Consider the following 18,752-nt stretch of genomic DNA (forward strand, 5'->3'; position numbering starts at 1 on the left):
AATTGACTTTGCCAGAAAATTCTCTTTTAGGAGCCATTTAAAAAATGTAAGAAATGAATACCACTCCTAGACACTTCTGTGACGAGTCAATATCTTATCTAAAACACACCACACAGGAATTGCTACACAGGAGTACGAGAAAACCTGTTCTTAACTTGAAGGAATTTGTTCTACAACTGAAGTGACTTTCTCTGTACCTAAATAAGATATCTCTGCATCCGCTCCTCTACAAAATCCTTTAAAAGATATCTTCACCCGGTTGATGGGAAATCAAATATTGTATTCAGGGTCTTAACTACAACATCGATTCTGCATGCTTCGGTCGTCCCTTCAAAATTGAATTCATAAGAGAATTCATATTTTTCGCTCCAATGGGTCACAATGTTCTTGCAAGTCTTTCATTTTGCTCTTTCGCAACTTTGTGAAGCATAACTATCGGGCAGCTTGGTCCTACGAAATAGCGCCGACCGTCCGATCAAAAGAAACTTGATCGAGCATTATACGAACTAACAACTTTGGCTCTGCGCTGGGTCTCGCTTCTCTATTGGCTATGTGTTACCGCATGGCGCTCAACCACTAGCCTTGAAATTTCTTTCTCATTCAACTTAATGCTGGCCGCGTGTCTTTCTTTTATACCGCCGGTTCCACCTTGGCGGGCCCACAACTTTCTTCTAAGACCACGTGTCGCTGGACACATTGCCATCCATCACAACACATGGATAGTTCTCGTTCACTTTCGCTATTTCGCAGGGTATAAAGCACGAGCATCTTACCCTTGCGAAATAGCGCGGGCCGTCAGAGCATTTTTTAATTGATCAGCATTTAACCATCTGAATAAGCTTCGGGAAGGGTGGGCCCTCTGACTCACTTTGAACACCTGGCGTCTAGTCATTTGCAGAGCTGACATGACCATCTATCACGACACATGGACGGTTCTCGTTCACTTTCGCTATTTCGTAGGGTATAAAGCACGAGCATCTTACCCTTGCGAAATAGCGTGGGCCGTCAGATCATTTTTTAATTGATCGGCATTTAACCATCTGAATAGGCTTCGGGAAGGGTGGGCCCTCTGACTCACTTTGAACACCTAGTGTCCAGTCTCCTTTAGAGCTGACTCGTCGCTTTTTCATATGCCGAGAGAAAGCACTGGGCTCCAGTAAATTCTTGACAGTTGTATCCACTAGGTCATCTCCTAACTTGCGACCTGACTCACCTCTGGGGCCCGCCTTTTAGCCTTTAATCCTGACCTGCTGACTGTTGTGACTTATGCCATGTGCCGCCATTTTACTTTCTCTCATCAACTAGCTAGACCGCCTAGGTGGCATGCCATGTCATTTTTGCAACTTTGTTGGTTTTAAACTACGCGCAACTTCACCTAGCGAAATAGCGAAAGCTATAGATTCATCCGTGAGATGCGCACTAGTTACTGGGCTCGACAACTTTAGGAGGAATACGCATAAGGCATAAATTTTTGCGATTAATTAACATGACCACCTAGGCAAATGACAAGGGGGGACACTTCCTACGATCCCATGACCCATTACTTAAGTGAATAAAGCAATGAAAGAATAGAAACCAGAGGGTTTTAAACAAACATTAGAGGATCTAAAATCAAAAACCCTTAAACCCTTAAGGCCTAAAACAGAGCTGAAGCATTTGAAAATGCGCCCTACTCAAAATTTCAACAAACCATAGCCAATCATGGGAAAAGAAAAGCCCATTTTAATCAATGATAACACCCTCAACGAGAACACAAAAAAGAAAAAGTTTAATTTAAATAGCATTGCGATGCTCGACGAAAACTAAAAAAGGGTGCAACATCGGGACTTCCTGAGAGGTCACCCATCCTAGTACTGCTCCGGCCCAAGTGCGCTTAACGCCTCAAGCCTACCCTCGATGAGAACACAAAAAAGAAAAAGGTTAATTTAAATAGCATTGTGATGCTCGACGAAAACTAAAAAAGGGTGCAACATCGGGACTTCCTGGGAGGTCACCCATCCTAGTACTGCTCCGGCCCAAGTGTGCTTAACTATGGAGTTCTGATGTGATCCAATGCACTAACGCTAGTGTGAATCCACCCCACCCACCCAACCCATGGTGCATACCCACCCCCACCAAGGTGCACACCCTCCCTAGCCAAGTGTGCCTTGTTTGCCAAGGGTGAACCCTGCCTATGTGCGTGCACTTAGCCCGGGCGTTGGGTGTGCACCTGGCCTAGCCTACATGTGTGCACCTGGCCTATGTGTGCGCACCCAACCTGGCCTGGGTGCATACCCTCCCTGACCAAGTGCCCATTGCCCAAGGTGCACCCCGGGTGCGCGCAGTGCCCCATCTACACTATGGTGTGCGCACACCACCTCGATCGCACCGGCCTGCGCTCACACGTGGTTCAAATGCACCCTAGTGCATGTTCAAGGTGCCTTGACCAAATGCTTGATGTCGCCTCGGTGCACTAAGGCACCCCATTTGCCTCAGGTGTGCACCTTTGCCAGGGTGGGAACCTTGGTGCACACACTTTGACACCCACTCTCGCACCCAACTTGGGCCTGGCATCAGTGGCACACCCGACTCGACCTACGTGTGTGCACTGAGGCCCAGGAATCGGGTGCACACTTGACCTAGCCTCGGTGCATGCCCACCCTAGCAAAGTGGGCACTGGTCAAGGCGCGCCCCGGGTGCACCTCGATGCATCGCCCCGATGCACAGCGACTCAGATGCACCTCGGTGCATGCATAGAGCCTCAAACGCACCGAGGTGCATGCACACGTGGGCCTGGAGCACCCTTGTCTATGTTTGAGGTGCCTTGGGTGCACGCTCGATGTTGCCTCGGTGCACCCGGACACGTAGTGTCGGTGCACTTTGGCGCACACCCTCATGCGTGCATCATGCACCACGATGTGCCTCATTGCACACTCGGGGCGCCCCTAATGAGAATGCCAACAAGCGAAACCTTAGAGAAAAATATATCGGGAAGCCCGCCCATCTTGGCCAACATGCGCACCTCAACCCAAGCGTGCACTGGCCGAGGTGCACACCGATTTAACCTAGATGTGAGCATCGCACCCCAACCCGCCTCCAATGAGAACGCTAACAAGCAAAAGGTTAATTCAAATAGCATTGCGACCCTAGATGAAAACTAAAAAAGGGTGCAACATCGGGACTTCCTGGGAGGTCACCCATCCCAGTACTACTTCAACCCAAGCGCACTTAACTGTGGAGTTCTGATGGGATCTGATGCACTAACACTGGTTGACACCCACCTTTGCACTCAACTTGGGACCCACCCTGGCTCCCACCTTGGCACCTTGGAACCCACCCTTGCACCTAGCTTGACACCCTGACACCCACCTTGACTCCTTGGCACCCACCCTCACACCCACCTTGGCTCCTTGGCACCCATCCCAACACTCACCCTAGCACCCACCTTGGCTCCTTGGCACCCATCGTGGCACCCACCTTGGCTCCTTAACACCCACCTTGACGCCCACCCTAGCACCCACCCTGTGACCCACCTTGGCCAGGGTGGGTGCACACCCACCCTGGTGCCCACCTTGGCACCCACCCTATGACCCACCTTGGCACCCACCCTAGAACCCACCTGTTGGGACTCATTAAATTTGAGTCAAGTTTTGAGGCCTAATTCAAATTTTTGCTTTGCATTTCCAAATGAGTCAGTTTGAATGGCCTAGTTAGAGAGAGGGCAAAATGGAGCCAATTGTTTTTCAAGGGGTAAGGCTTGGAAAATTGTTGTACACCTTTCATTTGGCCTATTTAGTGATGTGCAACTTTCAGAATTCAATTTGGATAAGTTTATCAGGTACCCATTTCGAGGGGTGAGCTGAAAGTGCATTTTAGGCACAAATGCATATTTTATTGAATAGCCTACTTTGGGTGTTTATATCTTTTTCCTTGTTGATTGTCATGAATAATTTCAAAATGGATTCAATTCTATGCATAAATTTGAGTTAGCTTGCAAAATTTCAAGTCTTCATGAATCCATTTTCTCAGTTTTCAAAGCTCAATTTGTTCGCAGTTTGTGTGTTTTGGCAAGTCCCTATTTTTGCACAAGTGTAAAAGTTGCCTCGGTGAATGTCATGTTAGAATGTTTGTTTCGGGCTATTGTTGGTATAAATGATGAGTCATGTTTCAAATTTCAAGCCTCTGCCAATCCGTTTGATCGGTTTTCAAAAGGGTCTATTGAGCCATCTTTTTCAATTATCCGTACTTTCAGTGCTATATCAGTTAAAGTAGCTGTTTTCATGAGCACGCCATTTGCACCCAGTCATACTTTTGGTCAAACTAAGAATTCAAAGATTTAATACATACTTCAAGGTACCTATGTTTCAAATTTGAGGGTCTACGGAGGTCGTTTGATATTTTTGAGAAAGGCATCATGTGTTGCCAGAACATTGACTTCATCAAGTCTGCAGTGTCGACAAAGCCAGTTGGTCATTTTCGCCATTTAATATATCTTAGCTCAGGACTCATCTTTAGAAACTGTTTGGTAGAGTTCATCCTTGTATATCAGAGTACACGCCTGTCAGATGGCAAGGTCTAGAAAGGTGTTTCAACCACTTTGAAAATTACGTCTTTGCGATAAAATGCGAAAATGTGGCATAATTGCCTGAAGGTTGCAAAATTCAGTCTAATGATCCAAAAATGATGCCGATCGTTTCCAGAGGTGTGTTTAAGGTTCCTGAAGAATTTTAGAGATTAGTTGCATGAAAACAAAAAAAAAATTTAGTCGAACCCACTTTGGGGCCCGACCTGGCTCATGCCCGTACACCTTTTTTATTGGTGATTTTTTGTTTAAATGGGGGATTTTCAGAATTTTTCAAGCATAATGTTTTGGTAGGTGTAACAACAGTCCTCCCTCATTGAAATGTGGAACAAGGGGCAAGTTCAAAATGAGGCACAAGTTTACTCAAATGAACCAAACATATGTGTAACATTTATTCCAAATATGGACCCTCAAAATGATACAATTGTGAATGTCAAGGGTGTCTCCTGTGATTTGTCAGCTTGGTCTATCAACATTCTTCTAGATTGCAAGAATTTCATTTTTAATGCAACAAAGGATAAATATTGTGATTGAGAAGCATCACATGACATATGTTAATGTTCTCTTTATATGAGAATGGAGTATATCAACTGCAGTTTTAGTGGTAATAATTACACCTCCTCCCAAATACCATTTTCTAAAATGGAAATAGCAGACCAAGATTCATATCAAACTGCTGGTATCTATTCCAAAGCTCACCTTCTCTCCCATCTTCTCCCAGCTGGACGTAATAATGAAGAAGGCTGCCACAAAACAATAAATGCCAACCAAAGACTTTCTTCTACGTGGTGTTTTGGGGCTGCAGTCAAGAGCCAAGCCTGCTCATGTGGTGAAGAATAGGGCAGCGATGAAGCACTCAGAAAAATGCAATTAGCATGTGTAAAGACCATCAAAATCTCAGGCAAATGCAAACAACAGGTATATTTCGATGTTTTCCTTGGTGCATGGTGTGGTGTGAAGACTGAAGTCTTTCCAAGTAATTGCAAAGTGCAGGCATAAAGCTTCAGACCTTGCTTCTTCCCCCTTTGCGTAGTGTTTAGGCTGAAGAGCCATTTGAAACTTCAGCCATTTGAAATGTCCTCCATTTGAAACCTCTGGTAGCAGCTACAACAGCATTGAAAACCTTCAGCAAATTGCAAATGCCAGTTTTCATGGCTGTTGGGTATCCCCAAATCCAACGTCCAGCAGAAGGCACAAATCCAAAATACTTTCAGCAATGTGGGTGGTGAGATGGAGGTGTTGAAGAGGTGGTGTTTGTTGTGGGTAAATTGCATTGGGAGAAGCATCGAGGAGCTTCCAAACAAATGCAATTTTATGGCAGTATCCCTTCCCACGTGGTAGTGCCAGCATCCCTCCTTTGCCCTGCGTGGAAATGGCTGGGTAGAGAGAGCATCATTGAAAGAAATCTAATGTAAATTGCAAGTGTAATTCTATTCTTCCCTGTCGTGAGCCTAGTGTTTGGAGAAGGGTGTTTGAAGTTCCAAGCAAATGAGTGACTTAATGTAGACTTCCCTCCTTGTGTTGAAAGAATGCAAAGGATTTTAACCATGTAAATAGCCAATGCCTCCTCCCTGCGTGGTGTGTGGAGTGTAGAAGGCATTAAACCTCCTATGCATGTTCGAAAAGGGCATTAAAATCAAATCAAACACCAAAGACTATTCCATTAAAGCTCTGTAGAAAGCTTCAAAAACACAGTCCCAGGCAAAATAACATTATCCCACATTCACTGGGAAATGGTATTTTTTTATATTTATATGTAAATCTCTACGCAAGTATAATGTCAAAGCTTTAAGGTTTTTGACGGATGGTGCTCATTGGGTGCCCAAACGGACCCCACACGTGTGGGTGCGGATCCTAAGGTAGCTGAGGAGGTTGACAAGTGGCAACAAGTGGACCCCATGTAGGCACAGATCTCGAGGCAAGCAAATTTTGCAGAGAAGGAGCGAGTTAAAGACCATGCAGCTTCAGGAGATCCAACGGTCGACGCGATTTCGCAGGGTGAAGATGCTCATCGGTTAAGGGCTGTGAAATGGCAAAAGGAGAAATGGCAAAAAGTGTCTGCGAAAATTGAGCAGGGTAAAGATCATGCAGGTTCAAGCCGATCCGATGGTGCGCGCGATTTCGCAGGCCAAAGATGCTTGTTGGTTAAGGGCTGTGAAATGGCAAAAAGCTCAGGACGAAAATGCAGTGAAAATGAGGAGTTAAAGATCGTGCATCTTGGAGATGATCTGACGGTCAGTGTTGATTCACAAGCTGAATTTGCTCACTCGTTAGCCATTGCAAAATGGCGAAAGACAGGTGGCAGTGTGACATGGCGGTCCAGTAGGCGGGTCCTGTCCCAGTGGTGCATAGGTGGCGGTGATGTGGCCGACAAGTAGGAAAACATGTGGCAGTGATGTGGTGTACACATGGTGATGATGAGGTGTCATTCGAGGTCGCGCCTAATGGATCCCATCGACTAATCAGAGACCACCACGTAGCAGGGCGTCAGGCTAAAGAAGGGGTGAAAAATCAAAATTAAAATCAGATTAAATATATAGTATAGACTATATTAAAAAATGAAAAATTTAAATGATTGTGCACACATGAGTGATTAATTTGCCCAGGGCTCTATTTTTACTCAAAATGGCAAGTATTATATATTGCCGGAAAGATCTCAAGATAAGGAGTGTAGTTATGAAGTTTGTTTCAACAAAGATTAGATATTTTGAGAGTAGTTTCCATGGGAAAGATGAAGGAATTGAAATTCAGTTGGAAAAAGAGACACTTGGCAATTTCGGTTGCAGACCTAATATTTTCCCTCTTCCTTATTATTCCAATTTTCTTCTCATTGTAAGGGTTCCAAAATTCTATGAGAAGTGCTCCAATTTTCATGGCTTCAATTTTCTGAATTTATTGACCCAAACTTGTAAAGTTCTATGGATCTGTTCAGGGTATAGAGGCTACATTGCAGGATGACAGGTTGTTTTCTAGTTGCAGGTCTTACTTGTGTCAGGCATGAGTAAATTTCCCATGATATTGTCTCTATGCATGTATTTCATTGTTATGAATTGAATCCTCAAGGAGGCTTATAATTTGTCATCTCAAGGAGATTGTATGATTGTTTGTAGGCATTCTTCAATGAAGAGTTTAAATTCTATAATCAATCATAAACAATGGATTGTGTCCCAGATTTGATAATTTTGTGAATGGATTGAGTAATGCATTAGTATAAGGTATTAATGCAGGGATATTTTGTAAGGAAAACAAATTTGCAGCTGTGATTGACATTTTGTAGTTCTGTGTGTGACTCTGTTGCCCAATGAACAAGGCACTGGTCTTTGACAGATTTGGGGATGGTTTTAGATATATATTTTAAAAGAAAATCTATTTCCCTTTATGTTTAGGGGTTTGTGTTCTATCCTTCCAAAGCTCTATTTCATTTATGATTTATACAAATTTAGCCAATCTGTAGTGTGTTTCTAAATTGGGTGAGCTTGTGGAATGGTTTATCTGCTTCATTGATGTTGTCATGGTGAGTAAATGAGTTAATTTCATGCATCAAAAAGGGTGTCCCCCCTAGGTCTAGCAGAACCTGAAGTGCAGGAGGATCATTAGGATCCTATGTTATGTTGTCCAAGCCTTGGAGTGTTTTCATTGATTGAGATTTCCTTTCTCATAGATCAATTGCAGATGTACTTGGGTTAACCAGATTTGGTGAACAACACCACCCATCCTAGCACCCAGCCTATGACCCACCTTGGAACCCACCCTCACACCCACCTTGGCACCAACCTTGTTACCCACCTTGGCCAGGGTGGGTGCACATCCACGCTGTAAAAAACCCTGTGACCCACGCACCCTAGCACCAACTATGGCACCCACCCTAGTACCCACCCTAGAAACTTGGCACCCACCCTGTGACCCACCTTAGCATCCACCCTAGCACCCACCCACTCGGCACCCACCTTGGCACCCAAATTGGCACCCACCCTGGCACCCACCCTAGCATTGACCCATCCTAGCACCCAACCTATGATGCACCTTGGCCAAGGTGGGTGCACACCCACCTTGGAACCCACCCTAGCACCCACCCATCCTAGCACCCAACATGTGACCCACCTTGGAACTTACCCTAACACCCACCTTGGAACCCAACCTAGCACCCACCCACCCTAACAGTCACCCTATGACCCAACTTGGAATCCACCCTAGCCCCTACCCACCCTTGCACCCACCCACCTCGGCACCCACCCTGTGACCCATCTTGGAACCCACCCATCCTACCACTCAACCTGTGACCCACCTTTTCACCCACCTTGGAACTCACCCTGGCACCCACCTTGGCATCCACCTTAGCACCCACCCACACTGGCACCTTGGCACCCACCTTAGGTAGGGTGGGTTCACACCCACCCTAGAACCCAATTTAGAACCCACCCATCCTAGCACCCAACCTGTTACCCACCTTGGCACCCACATTGCAACCCACCCTAGCAACCACCCTATGACCCACATTGGCATCCACACCCTATCACCCACCCACCCAAGCACCCATCTCGACACCCACCCTAGCACCTACCCATCCTAGCACTCAACCTATGACCCACCTTATCACCCACCTTGGAACTCACCCTAGAACCCACCCACCCTATGAACCACCTTAGCACCCACCCACCTTGGCACCCACTCTAGCACCCACCCATCCTAATACCCAATATGTTACCCACCCTCTCACCCACCTTGCAACCTACCCTAGCACCCACCCTATGACCCACCTTGGCATCAACACCCTAGCACCCACCCACCCAGGCACCCACCTTGGCACCCAACCTAGCACCCACGCATCTTGGCACCAAACCTGTGACCCACCTTGGCACCTACCCTAGCACCCACATTTGAACTCACTATATCACCAACCCGCCTTGACACCCACCCTAGAACCCATCGTATGACCCATTTTTGCATCCACCCTAGCACGCACCCACACTTGCACCCACCATGGCATGCACCCTAGTACCCACCCACCCTAGCACACACCCACCTTGGCACCCACCCTGGCATGCACCTCGACACCCACCTTGGTGTGCACCAAAGGCACCCACCTCGGCACCCACCCACCCTAGTGTGCGCACTATGACCCACCCTAGAACCCACCTTGCAACCCACCCTATCACACACCCACCTTGGTGTGCACCAAAAGTGTGTTGTAAGGTGTGCACCATGGTGCACTCCAAGGAATCCACCCTCACACTCCAAGGTGTTCACTATGACCCACCTTTTCACCCACACTGCGACACACCTTGGCATCCACACTTTGGTACCCACCCACCTTTGCACCTTGGCACCCACCTTGGAAAGGGTGGGTGTGCACCCACTCAACCTCTGACCCACCTTGGCAACCACCCTGGTACCCACTTTGGAACCCATCGCATCACCCACCGACCCTAGCACCCACCTTGGTACCTAACCTGACACCCACCTTGGCTCCCACCAACCTTGGCATGCACCTCCCCACCCACATTGGTGTTCTTTGAGGTGCGTACCTTTGGTGCACTCCAAAGTGCTCTCCAAGGTGTGCTCCAAAGTGTGCTTCAAAGTGTGCACCAAGGGGAGCACCTTTGGTGCACTCAATGCACACAAAATCAAAAGTTGGGTTGATTACCCAATTTGATGCTTGACCTATAGATGTGGTAGAATTGGCCAAATAGCTTATATATAGGGGAGGTGTTATGTTTGATGGGTCGACTCCTTGGGCTATGCATAGTGCACCAACCTCAAAGACCCTTTTTTAGGATGAAGTCAAAAGTTGGGTTGGATGATCAATTTGTTGCTCAAACAATGGATGTTCTAGAATCAGACAAATAGATTATATAGGGGAGGTGTTGTGTTTGATGGGTCAACTTCCTTGGTTGTGTGCATTGCACCAACCTCAAAGACCCTATGTAGTGTGCTCCAAATTGTACACCTTTGGTGCGCTCCAAGGTGTGCTTTGAGTTAAGTTCCAAAGTGTACACCTTTGGTACACTCTGAGGTGCTCTCTGAGTTGCACTCTAAGGTGCACACCTTTGGTGCACTCTGAGGTGTGCTCCAAAGTGCGCTCTGAGGTGTGCTTCAAAGTGCACTCTGACAAAGTGCACTCTAAGGTGCACACCTTTGGTGTGGTCAATGCAAACAAATTCAAAAGTTGGGGTTGATGTCCTAATCTCTACTGTAGACTACAAATGTATGAGAATCAGAAAAATAGCTTATATAGGGGAGGTGTTCAGTTTGACGGGTCGACTCCCCTCATTGTGCGCACTACGCCAACCTCAAAGACCTTGTCTTGTTTAAAAATTTAGAAGTTGGGGTCGATGTCCTAATCACTGCTATAGATTACGCAAGTATGGGAATCAGACAAATAGCTTATATAGGGGAGATGTTGCATTTGATGGGTCGACTCCCATGGTTGTGCGCACTGTGCCAACCTCAAAGACCTTGTTTTGGTTAAGAAGTCAGAAGTTGGGGTCGATGTCCTAATCATTGCAACAGACTATGCATGTATGAGAATCAAACAAATAGCTTGTGTAGCAAAGGTGTTGGGTTTGATGGGTCGACTCCCTTGGTTGTGTGAATTGCGCCAACTTCAAAGACCTTGTCTTTTTTAAGAAGTCAAAAATTGGGGTCGATGTCCTAATTATGAGAATTAGACAAATATCTTATATAGGGGAGGTTTTGCATTTGATGGATCGACTCCCCTAGTTGTGTGCAATGCGCCAACCTCAAAGACCCTACATTGTAGAAGAAGTCAGAAGTTGGAGTTTGGTGTGCACCAAGGCGTGCACCTTTGGTGCAGTCAACGTAGACAAATTCAAAAGTTAGGGTTGATGTCCTAATCATTGTTGCAAGCTACGCATATATGAGAATTAGACAAATAGCTTATATAGGGGAGGTGTTGGGTTTGATGGGTTGACTCCCTTGGTTGTGCACATTACGCCAACCTCAAAGACCTTGATTTTGTTAAGAAGTCAAAAGTTGGAGTTGATGTCCTAATCACTCCTGCAGACTATGCATGAATGAGAATCAGACAAATAGCTTATGTAAGGGGCTACTGTCTCGGGGAGATCAGTAGGCTTCTAGGGTTGTAAGTCCCTTGTTATTCTCAGTAGGTGGAAGTTGTGGTGATTGACAAATGGTTAATGCCAAGCTACAGTTGTGTGAGAATTGGACAAAAAACTTATATATGGGGGTTGGTTGAAAGAATAGCTGAGTGCTAGGAGTGCACCTAGGTGGTTTGTGGCAGACACCTCCTCCTAGGGGTGAAGAAGAGTAACCCTGCCCTCTAGTCTCAGGGAGATAGAGGTCCTACATGGACATTAGGGGTGAAGTAGAGTAACCTCGCCTTATCATTGGATGGTGAGGTTTACTGGTGGATGCATTCTCATGGTCCGTATCTCAGTGAAGTGGAGTAACTGAGCCAATGTTGGGGATGACTCCCAGGGAGTTGTCTATGACCCGATGACTAGGGAAGCAGAGTACCTAGGCCCTTGCGAGAAGGATGATTGTGAAATGGATTGTACCAGTAGGGGAAGTGGAGTACCCAAGATCTTGTAAGGGGGATGGCCACACATTGGGCCATCGATGTCAAAATGTTGGAGCTTGAGAGTTGGGAAAGCTATGTGGATTGAGTTGTAGAGCCAGAAGTCCATGTGTCTTGTGGAACAAGTGGGGTGATGTGTCGGGAACACACCTAGGTTACCTGAAGTGGGATTTGCATTGAGATCTGGGATCTCAAGGCCCTAGAGTGGGGGTCTAATGTGGCAGTAGGGATCAGATTCTGAAAGTGTGCTCATGTTGAGCCGAGCCATGAGGCAAGTCCAAGAGGGTGACAAAGATAGATGAGTTGTATGATCGAAAAGAGGACATGGTCCGTAGGTGAGTTGTTCTGGGAGCACAGCTCAGTTCAAGGAGAGTTCAACGACCAAGGATATTGGATTAGATCATGGAGCGAAGAGCTTGGTGCCCAAGTAGGAGTGCAAGGTGTTTTTTCAGTCTGAGAGACTTAGACTAGGTGTTTGCATGGAGCTGGTTATTGTGCATAGGACGTATAGGGAACCGGGTTCACCAGTGAAGTCATGTAGACATAGGCCAGGGGCCCAAAGCAATGTGACTTGGAGTCCCCGTTCAAGAAGGGGGTCTGAGTTGTGTACTAGGTAAGCCTTCACGGGCTCATGAGAGAGTCAGTGGTGTGCCAGGTTGACTTCTGAAGGAGACAGGGTCTTTGTGGATCAGGAGTCTACATGAGAAGCTACCGCCAGGGGTGAGGTGCAGTGGTATCTATATCGGTGTTTCAAGAGTGGATGTTGATCTAGGGGCAGGAACTTGTAAACGGATGCTTGGGAAGTATTCGGGGTAGTGACCAGCGACAGAGTTGGAATTGTTTGTAGACCGGGCTAGGGGCCGTCTCTTCATAACAATAAAGCTATCTTATTGCCCCAGTATTGTGTTCATTGTGTGGAGATGGACAAACAAGAAGCTAGCTCAAGGAGTCTAGTCATCCCATGAGGTATGTTTGGTGCTTGAGGGTTCAGAGGAGTTGAGGGAGGCCAACATGGGGTGCCAGTGTTGTGGGAGTGTGCAAAGTTGGAGCTGGAGGACTTAAGGAGTTTCAGCAAGGGTTAGTGTTAGTAGTTGGGGTCTTATGGGGGACTCAAGAAGACGAAGGCATGGAGGAGACCTGTAAGCTTGTACCAAGGGTGCAAGGATGGTGTGACAAGACAGTGCTAGAGTAGAGTCAGGGAATTTAAGGGAGTGCTAGGAGCATTAGGATGAAGGAAACCCGTGAGAGGGTTGGCATACACTTCTATTCCGCATGGGTGTGTGTTAATGTGGTCAGGTGGTGGACACTTGAAAAGGGATGGCATAGTTTGGAAACAAGAAAGGACTTGTCCGCAATGGAAGTCATGAGTAAGGTTTGCTAGTGCCGCATGAGGTTGGACCTCCTTTGGAAGGAAAAAGCTTGTTTGGGTAGTAGGTCGGTCTAGCCCCATGATAGCTTATATAAGGGAGGTGTTGTGTTTGATGGATTGGCACCCTTGGTTGTACGCATTGTGCCAACCTCAAAGACCATGCATTGTGGATGAAGTCGGAGTTTGGTGTGCTACAAGGTGCGCACACTTGTGCACACCAAGGTGAGAAACAAGGTGTGCACAAAGGACCACACTAAGGAGCGCACCAAATGTGCACTCCAAGGTGCGCACCAAGGAGTGTACCAAAAGTGCGCACCAAGGAGTGCACCAAAAGTGTGCACCAAGGAGCGCACCAAAAATTTTCTCCAAGGTGTGCACCAAGGAGCACACCAAAAGTGCGCTCCAAGGTGCCCACCAAGAAGTGCACCAAGGAGTACACCAAGGAGCACACATTTGAAGCCCAAAAAAGTGCACTCCAAGGTGTGCACCAAAAGTGTTCTCCAAGGAGTGCACCAAAGTGCACCCAAGGTGTGCACCTTTGGAGTGCTCCAAGGTGCACTCAATGCAAGTGAGCTCGCAAGTTGGGGTTGATGTCTGAATCAGCACTATAGACTACACATGTATGAGAATTGGACAAATAGCTTATATAGGGAAGGTGTCACGGACCTTATCAGCGAGATCCATGTGACACTAGAATTAGTCGTCTCAGGTATGCAATGGACTACAGACAACCAACCCAGACTATGCCTTCTCATACCTATCAGATCAAAACTCAATGTCGCCTAACTCAATGTTGCAAATGTTGCCAATGCGGAATCCAAAAGTATGTGGAAATAAACAACTCGGATGCAAGTCAGATGCAATGCAATGCAAAGAACACAAAAGGATGGTGGGCGAACATGAATTCTTTTCAATTACACAAATCCAACATTACAAAACCAAAAGCCAAGCGTGTTGTGTTAAGAAACACTAGTCGCTGCATTGTCTGAAGCTAATAAGTGCTTAGCTAGACTTATTACAAAGAAATCACACATAGCTCCTAGCTTAGTTCATAGTGCCACAATCAGACTTCCTCAGCTCATCTTTCTTTTCTTTCGCCTAACTGTGCTCCGCTCTGAACTTTCGCTCTAATGATTTGATATGCCTTCTGATCAAATGACTAAGGCATCCCGCCTTATATAGCCAAGTCGCCTATGAATGCATTGGATGGATGAACATTTCCCCCACCATAGATCTTGTAGTGCCTTGATCACATAACATACAAAATGTTGGTATTTTGGTATGGTTTTGTCATTGATGTCAACACCTACTAAAACACTAGCACTTTGGAGATCCAACAACATTCACTGGCAAGCAAGTAACTATTGCACAGTTACTAGTATATGGTTCACTAACAGGATATAATAATCACCGGCACTTGGAATGGCATGGAAGACACTTGGTAATATTGAAGACATCGTGTGGACATCTTATCTTAATGAGTTAATCATTGGTATATTCATATTTGCATATTTGCTTTTACCGGCAAATAGGTCCAGGGTTACCTAGGGTTACACGGACAGGTTTATCTTTTCCAGATCAGCATGGAACGCTATGGTGATGATTAATTATTATTGTAAATGCATTAAGCTGACATGCTAAATCGGTTATTGCATCGGATATTATATTGTTTGTAAAATGTTTTTATTGTAATATCTTGTAGAGATGACCTACTAAAATTGGTCTTAGGTTATGGTATAAATGTAAGATCTTATTTTTAAGATCAAATGTGGAATGCGAAAAAGAATTATGTGAAGGTATATGTGAGATTAAGTAGAGCTATACATGAAGATATCATTTGAAGGTGAAGCTAGGTTTTTGTAAAATCATATCAACATTACACTGGTACTGAATCCAGCATATGAAGATGCTATTTTGTGCAGTACATTTTTATTGGATTTAACCATCCAACTGAAGTTAGTGTGACTCCCTTTTTGTGATTGAGCAGTGAGCTCTAGGCTGTTGGCCTTTCTGCATGTGCAAACCCCATTTATGTACACTTACTATCTACACATACAAATATTGGTGTCATGTGTTGTGGATGACTTTATGTTTATGTTTCATGCATTAATCTTTACTAGTATAGCAATTAACTGTTAAAACTGTCTACTGACATACTTAACTGGTTTACCGGTATTAAGCATTAAGTTGGTTAAGTTGTTTTTGGTTGAATTTATTAGACAACTGATTCACCCCCCCTCTCAGTTGTCTTCGGGACCTAAAAATTGGTATCAGAACTTAGTCCTCTTTTGCAGAAGTTTAACTGCTTGAGGAGATCCAATGTCTACTAATTATTTCAGGAAGGAGAGTCCTAAACTTGATGGAACCAACTATGGCATATGGAAGATTAGAATGGAGACACATCTGAATTGCATTGGAAAAGACATCTGGGAAGTTACAAAGAAACGTTATACTGCTGATGTACCTGGTCAACCTAGTCCAACTACCTTGACTAAAGATGAGGAGAATGGTTGCAAAGCAAGAGAAGCACTTTTGAGCGTATTATCAGATCAACAAATCATGGGACTATCAGATAGGTCTACTGCTAAAGCTATTTGGGATCATTTGGAAACACTGAATGAAGGAGATTCCACAGTCAAAATTGCAAAACTTGAAAGCTTCTGAGTCAGGTATGAACATCTGAAAATGGAAGAAGATGAAAGGATTTCTGCTTTAATGGAAAGAGTAAATGAAATTGTTTTGGGTATTAAATATTATGGAGGAACCTTAAGTGAGGATGAAATTGTTTCAAAAGTTTTAAGAGGATTGCCACCGGCATATAAAATGAAGGTTACTGCTATAAATGAGTTAAGAACAATGCCTAATACATCAGTTACTAGGGATACATTGATTGGAAAACTTTCAGCTTTTGAAATTGAGGAATTTGGTCATGTTGCTACTATTAAGGCAGATTTGGCCTTTAAAGCATCAACATCATCTTCTCCATCATTTGGCAAATCTGATTGGAAAGCCTTTTATGCAAGAGAACTTGAAGAAAGTAGGAAAGAAAATGAAGAACTTGAAGCACTGTTTGCAAGAAAAATGCCTAAAGGTCCAGTTGGAAGTAACTATGAAGGTAAAGCACCCTTTAAATGTTTTAACTGCAATAAGATTGGTCATATGGCTTCGAGATGCCTTGATAGATATGCTAGACTAAGAGAAGAAGCTAGAAGGACATACAAGCCTAATCCTGAATATTAGAGATACAGATTTAAGAAGAACAAAGACAAATCTTGTTACATTGTTGATGAAGGTGTGACTGATGATTCTGATGAGGATCTGATAGATAATGGATGGGTTTTTATTGCTCTAATAGAAGATCAACCGAAACCTACTACTCAACCGATAGAACAAGCCCTACCAGCTAAAGTTGAAGTAAAGGATGAATGGATCATTGACTCAGGATGCTCACATCATATGACAGGAGACAAAGGTAAATTCTTGAACTTTCAAGAATACAATGGAGGTTTAGTAAGATTTGGAGATGACAAAGCCTATTCAATCAAAGGTAAGGGTACAATATTTCTTGATGGTAAGCATAACACTAACAATGTTTACTATGTTGAAGGATTAAAGCATAATCTTTTGAGTGTTGGTCAATTAGTTGAGAAAGGATTTCGGTTACAATTTAAAAATGGAAAATGCAAAATCATGAACAGAACTAGTTTGGAAATTGCAACCGGTAATCAGACTAGAGGTAATATCTTTCATTTGAATAACAGTGAAAAGACATGCTTGATTGCACGTATAGATGAAAGTTGGTTATGGCATAAGAGACTCTATCATGTAAACTTTGATTGCATGGTGAAGATCAGTACTTCTAAGGCAGTTAGAGATTTACCTAAAATTGTCAAACCTCGGAATACAATATGTAAGGAATGTCAATTTGGAAAACAAGTTAGAGCTAGTTTCAAAAGTATTCCAGAAAAATCCAATAATGCTCTTGATTTAATTCACACTGATTTATGTGGTCCAGCTAGAACTAAAAGCTTACAAGGTGATAGATATTTCATGCTAATGATTGATTATTATTCTAGAATGTGTTGGGTTACTTTTCTCAGAGAAAACTCTGAAGCACTTGGAAAGTTCAAACTATTCAAAGCAATGGTTGAAAATGAAACCAGTAAGAAAATCAAATGTTTAAGATCAGATCAAGGAGGATAATTCACATCTAAGGACTTTAATACATTCTGTGAAGTGAATGGAATCAGAAGATAGCTATCAGCACCTCGGACACCATAGCAGAATGGAGTTGTTGAAAGGAAAAATAGAACTATCTTGGATGCAGCAAGAACTTTGTTATCAGAAGCAAATTTACCACATGTGTATTGGAGAGAAGCAGTCAGCATAGCGGTCTATACATTCAACAAAGTTCACATCAAATGTGAAACCGGTAAGACCCCTCATGAACTATGGTTTGGTAATACTCCTACTCTTAAGTATTTCAGAATTTTTGGAAGTAAATGTTATATCAGAAGAGATGAGTATATTGGCAAATTTGATTCTAGAAGTGATGAAGGAATATTTCTTGGTTATTTATCTAAGAGCAAGGCATATAGATGTTTTAACAAGAGATTGCAGAAAACTATTGAGAGTACAAACGTAAAGATTGATGAACAATTCAGAGGAACTTCAAGGTATATAGACTCTAAACTGGCAACAAAATTTTTGACAAATGAACCTACACTAAATCCACCAGTACAAAATGAAGATCCAGTTACCCCAGTACCATATGAGGATTCCATAGTAATTGAAGAACAACAACAAACTAAGACACCCCGGTAAGTAAGACTGAATCATTCTAAAGATCAGATAATTGGAAACAAATTTAAAGGATTTATGACAATAGGAAGATTGGCAAATGAAGAGGTATGTCTTATTTCTCAAATTGAACCATCATCTGTTAATGAGGCATGTGAAGATAAGTTTTGGATTAAAGCTATGGAAGAAGAATTAGAACAAATTGAGAAAAATAACACTTGGACATTAGTTCCCCGGTCTAAAGATAAAAATGTAATTGGAACCAAATGGGTATCCAGAAACAAACTTGATGAAGATGGTAAGGTTGTTAGAAATAAAGCAAGACTAGTGTGTAAGGTATATTCTCAAAAAGAAGGAGTTGATTACAATGAAACCTTTGCACCGGTAGCTAGAATTGAGGCAGTCAGATTATTCTTGGCTTTTGCAGCACACAAGAACTACAAAGTTTATCAAATGGATATTAA

The 18,752-nt window shown here is 44.0% G+C and overlaps 2 pseudogenes; both read right to left on the reverse strand.

The window, feature by feature from the left end:
• Positions 1-1,961: 1,961 nt before the first annotated feature.
• LOC131873790 (5S ribosomal RNA) lies at positions 1,962-2,080 on the reverse strand (annotated as a pseudogene).
• A 1,063-nt stretch (positions 2,081-3,143) lies between these two features.
• On the reverse strand, positions 3,144-3,260 carry LOC131873798 (5S ribosomal RNA; annotated as a pseudogene).
• Between the last annotated feature and the right edge of the window lie 15,492 nt (positions 3,261-18,752).

Source organism: Cryptomeria japonica, chromosome 2, assembly GCF_030272615.1.
Source record: "Cryptomeria japonica chromosome 2, Sugi_1.0, whole genome shotgun sequence".
Lineage (NCBI taxonomy): Eukaryota > Viridiplantae > Streptophyta > Pinopsida > Cupressales > Cupressaceae > Cryptomeria > Cryptomeria japonica.